We start from the raw sequence: 6,003 nt of genomic DNA, 5'->3' as shown, positions 1-6,003 counted from the left end.
AAAACACACCGCGGTGGTGTTGAATTCACATCCATATTTTTTTGAAATGTGCTTCTTTTCAATTTCAGAAATTTCAGAAATATGTATAATAGGTAGTAGCGTCTTAAAATTATGCTCTATCATCAAAGAACGAATTTACAGTGGGATTTAACGGTTTGTTCCGCTTAGTGCTTCTATAAAGTCAATGAGATGTTTTTCGTATGAAGATCGTGCGAGATTTCAGGATCGCTCGAGGGGAGATAGAATCATCGAAGGTCGTTGACGTCAGCCATTGCGCTCTGAGTAATGCAATAATGAAAACGCGCAACGCGAGAAATTAGGCGAAGCAATGCGCCTTGGAAAATTCCTGCTCGACAAGCACGTGACAAGCATGTGGGAATATCTTTGTCTACGTTCCTATTAAGGAGTTTCAAAAAGATGCATTTCCCGACGAAAACACAATGGAATCTAGCTAACTCCAGTTTCTGCACTTATTTGTATTTTTTATAATGAAAATGAAAAGTTCATTAAAAAAAGTAAAGAATAATTTATGTTTCGTAAGAGCAGATGAAAGTATTATAGTTAGTAAGTGTAACAAAAGAAGAGAAATATAGGTATATAATATAGATCTATTGCACACTTTAACTTTTAATTACACGGAAAGAATGAAAGAATTGCCGGAGTGTCTACAAAATTTAGCTAGGTACAAATATAAAAATGTAATTTTATTGGACTAAAATAATTGTTCGTTGGATGAAAATAGGTATGTAGAATGTTTAAGAGGTTCTAAAGTGAAGACCGAACTCCATCAAGATTGCTGTTTTACCGATTCAATAGAACTTACACACACGACTAACGTGTCATCGACATCATTACATGCTACTTAATCTACTATACGCAATCTACTACAAGTCTGTAGTCTTCCAATTTTATAAGTACAGATTATAGAACTTTTATATCAAGTAATGTTGTCATAATTTGATAGCTCAAGACACCATATTAAACTAAGAAATAAAGAAATGATAAAGAAGGTTTTAATTTCAAAAATGTTTTTTGTTCTCAGTATAAATTCCATGCTACAGTGTTGTAATTAATGCGTACTTTAATTCTGGAAAAAAATCTTCCAAATCTGTAAAAGTAATATAAGTATGCGATATCTTGTACGAAAATTATGTTTAATCGGAAAGACGTCTTTAGGATCTCCCTCTGTCTGTATTGTCGATTAAATTATGTAATTTTTGTATAACAATCACTTTTTTCCTCCTTTACAGATTCGAAAATCTTTTTTCAGGATTAAAGTATACGCACTAATACGTATCTGTGTGTGAGATGGAGTCTATGCTAAGAGGGATAAAAAATTTCGAAATTTTTAAAATCTTTACCATTTCTTAATCTGAATACGACAGTCCAGAGCTGACTAAGTTCCTCTTAAGTATTGATGACAACGCTGTAAAAAATTTTAACAACTATTTAGTTTCAGCGTTCTAATTATTTCAATGATCCAAACAAAATTATTTCCAAATCTGTATCTATATGTATGTCTAAATTCAGATACTTCAGCGTAACTGTTCCTTCCATATCTTGTACATATAATCTCGGAAAGAACATGAAAAAAAAATCTCATTCTAAAATTGAGCATTAAAAAAAAGTAATTGCTATTGTTAGACGACAAAAACCGAAACTAATAACCACGGTGGAGTAAGTACACCTATTTACAATGCATTTTGATACTGTGCGAGAAATTCGAAGGCGAGCGAGAGTGGAATAGCTTCCAGTCGATGACGCAAGTACGCATTCGCAATTATTCAGGGATGCGATTAAGTGCTGTCAACTCTTTGACATAGTGAATGAACTAGATTAGGCGTATGAATTATAATCATATTTATCCGAACTGTTATTTTATTAAACCTAGCTCATTTCTAGAACATGCCTCGACGATGCTTCGTCTAGGAATGCGGCGAGAAAGAGAACGCTGGAGTAGATACAATTATCGCCAACCGCAAGGGGGGGGGGGGTCCGTAAGCGGGAGCATCGATTAATATCGTATGATGCATGTCAGCGGCTCCGAAATCCTGCGATTGATCAATCCTAGAATCTTGCCCATGTGCCGTTCGCATCGCGAAATCGCATCGATTAGATGAGACGACTCTGATTCATCGATCGGCGAGAGCTAATCAATAACAGCCTTGCAGCTGTCGAATCGATTGATCGTTTATCGTACACCGCATTTGTCCCGTGAGAATATCGGTGATGTAAAAAATACATTAAGAGCCTAAATATATCATGCTTGCGTAAATACAACTCGACGTCTTATCTGAAGATAAAATCTAATGGAGTTGTTCAAACGACACTTATGATAAATACCAATGATAAAATATATCAAATTTATCCAAATATGAATCAACAGTGCGCTGAAAGAATTCGATGTGTTACTTATCGATTGAATGGGTAATTTCAAAGTTACAAATTATATCTCTTAATATATATTCTACATTTTATTTAAACGTTTTTTTTAGATTAAAACGCTTTTAGATCAAAATATAGATATAAGCATGTTTTAATACTTTTAGTTTATGGCGAAATTCTGTTCCGAGCTTTATATATGTTCTAATAAGACTTTGCGAACAATTATAAACGCAAATGTCGAACATTCTTCTTTTCCGCGTCTCTTTTGCATATCTCTAATAAGATACGCAGTATTGCAACCGATTTTGGATCAAGGCTCAATGGTCCCCGTGATTCTCTAGCAAACGTTGGTGTTTCGAGACAAGCACAAGACCGATTAACGACCCTAACCTAATTAGTCGACGGCGATGAGAGAAAAGAACGAGGAAGAGAGACGAATAAAAGGATGAATGTACTCGCGTTATATACATATATATATATATATATATATACATATATATACACGAGACGGTTAATTGAATTGAAATATTCTTCTTTCTCGTTAAAAAGGAACTCGAAATAAGATACGAAAATTATTATCTTATAAATATTTCATAGATGGCTAGACAATGGCTGCGTTCAGCAGAAAAAGCAGGTTTACAATAAAATTCTTTAATACGATTGGTTGCCCTTAGTTCCTCACTGGGTCTAAATGCATAAACCAATCATATTTAAGAATTTTACAAAGCTACTTTTTTTGCTGAACGCATCCATTCTGTCTATAAATAAATGAAAATCACAAATATATTATCATTCATTTAAGTTAAACAAATTAATAATAATCAAATAAAAAAAATCAATACACAAATATTAATATTTGTTTTCCTTTGATATTTACAAAATAATCGTTCACGAAATAATCCCTCCATCGCGGCATCGAAATAATCATAAAATGATCTTACCTCGTGAGGTTAATTTCTTTCTTTTCCTTTTCTAAAAAGTACCAATAAACAAAAAAAGAAAACTCGTTTAATTAATAAAGCTATAATACATTTCAGTATAATAAAATTAAATACACCATAATCGATGTTTCACGTGTTTCATTACTAACAAAATTAAGAACTTCTCGAAAGCCACATGGGAGTATTTATTTTCATTTATTTCCCGAGACAACATACAGTAAAGAGAAGAAGGAGAGAGATTGATATGAATAGATAAACTACTTATATATTTTCTTCTTTATCTCCCGCTATCAATCAATTCATTAAAAAGGTCATGATTATAATATATAAAATTTCAATTACTCACATTAATTATTCTTATTGCCTGATAGATATTAAATAATACATGGATTTTCTGATTCTCTGACAGAGTTCGATATCTACATAATATCTTTGAAAATTAGATTTTGAAAAGATTTTTTATCAAAATTATTATCACAGTAAAATGTTCTAAACATTAGTCGTCTTAATCATGTATCGTTTCATTATTCTCTGTTTAACGTTAGATTTTTTTATTCCTCTTTTAACACAAGCGAATGTATTTTTCACAAATGAGGAGTTAAGCCAAAGATGACATAGTTAAAATCAGATGACATCAGTACAAAATCTTTAAGTTCGCGACAATCGCGGCAGCGAACATTACATATTCACTTCGTACATCGTTCCACGATACGTTAACTGACATCACAGTTCGCAACAGAGACTGGTCCGCGCAGAATTTTCGCGGGTATCATATTTTTTACAATCAAGCCCAAAGATTAACTAACGCTTGACTGCCATTAAATTCGTGTCAATGTTGTCCGCGCACTAATGATTTACCGTTACCTTCGTTTCTCTTAACGACTACTGTAACATATCGATCCCGCATACCTTATTTTATGTCCCTGAAAACGTTAATTTGATTAATGATTGATTACTATAAATAAGGTCGTGGTGCGCATTTTATATATCGCGCGATTAAGATTGAATCAATTACAATTCTTTATGTTTTACTCTCTCTTCAATCAATCTTACATTTAAAGATGTATTTTTTTAACAAAATTAAAAAATTATGAAACAGATTTTTCCATATCGCATTTGAAAGTAATACAAAAAATTTGGCGGCGATTTAAAATCTGGATCAGAAGTTAATAATAATAATAAGAAAGAGTCATGTTTTTAAAAAGAAAAAGATAAAATTGAGAATTGTTCATTTAAACTATAAAGTTTCATTGTTAAACACATATAATTATCGATTTTATTGAACTGTTTTACATGTACACGAAAAGAATTTATAACTCAAAGAATTACGATTTAACTAAATTAAACTTCACAACATTTAAAACTTCAGATAAATACAAATCTGAAAATTATTTGATTAGATTATGAAAATAATTATACTTAGGAATCTCAAGAGTGTTGCAAAAAGCTTTGACATTCTAACAATCAATTTGGTAATCTTATGTAATTATTTTAATGGTTCAATCAAATTATTTTCAGATCTATATGTAGCTAAATTTTTGGATACTTGAGAGTAAAACTTTCCTTTTTACATATAACATTTATTTTTATATATGATATAATAAAAAATTTTAATTTCTAATTGCAGCAATTTTTGCAGTTACGTTTTGCAGAGACTATACATCTGATATATGTTTAATTACTGCTTCATAATCAAATAAATATTATTGAAAATAGGTCCTTGTTTTTATTTTCAAAAGTTTTTAAATAAAGACACTTTCAGATTAAGAAAACACTTTAAATGAACAGAAGCTTTAATAACAGCGCGGAAAATGACATGCTCGTTTAAAAAATGAAAGATCGCATTTATTTTCGCATTTTATTTCATTGAAATGCGTGATGCGTCTCATTCATTAGTCTCGAACTTGTCTTTGCAAATATTTCCACTATGACGATGATGGGTGGTGTTTACTCGCAGCGTTTCAAAATCCATCGACATCTTTAGCGTGAAATTCGCACGACGCGCACGTTGCGTCGTTCCGAAGGTAAACTGCTTCAAGGTAAGCTAAAGTCAGCCGTAGCAGCAATTGTTTAATCGGTCGCAATAATAACACTCGATTCAGCATAATTTTACGCGTCTTACATATCGCATGATATTCAACAAACGTGCAAACACAAATAATCGAATCACAAAGAACGTCTCTCAAGCTTCGAACAAAACATCGCGAAATGCTCGCTAATAAAAATGCTAAAATCTAAAGACTATTTATACAGGGTGTCTCAAAATTCACGATTCAAAATATTATAGCAAGAAAGTATTCGAAAAATTAAACAAAAAAGTTATATATAAATTTTTATTTTAAGCAATAGTTTCTGAGATATAAGTTTAAATAAGTCAATTACATTTAGATACTCACCTGTGAGTACTACTAACTAATGAGCGCATTCAAGTGAACACTCCCAGCTCTCAGCGCTCGCTAATGCTTACTAAAGCATATGCAAATTATGGACAAGTGGCCGTCTAAATGTAGTCTGTAATTGGTTATATTTAACTCCTTATTATCTATCTAAAAAATTATTGCTTAAAATAAAAATTCACACATAAGTTTTTTATTTAATTTTCCGAGAACTTGCTTGCTGTAGTACTTTGAGACGCAAATTTTGGAACATCTTTATATATACATATATGTGTGTGTGT

The 6,003-nt window shown here is 31.6% G+C and overlaps 1 protein-coding gene across 4 annotated transcripts in view; it reads right to left on the bottom strand.

Moving 5' to 3' along the window:
- LOC108746485 (ecdysone-induced protein 74EF) overlaps nt 1-6,003 on the bottom strand; it is a 295,998-nt gene that overhangs the window by 251,995 nt on the left and 38,000 nt on the right. The gene's annotated exons all lie outside the window — the stretch shown is intronic.

This window comes from Trachymyrmex septentrionalis, unplaced genomic scaffold (genome assembly GCF_001594115.1).
Source record: "Trachymyrmex septentrionalis isolate Tsep2-gDNA-1 unplaced genomic scaffold, Tsep1.0 scaffold172, whole genome shotgun sequence".
NCBI lineage: Eukaryota > Metazoa > Arthropoda > Insecta > Hymenoptera > Formicidae > Trachymyrmex > Trachymyrmex septentrionalis.
Note: the sequence above shows the minus strand (reverse complement) of the source record. Positions and strands in the feature narration are given on the sequence as shown.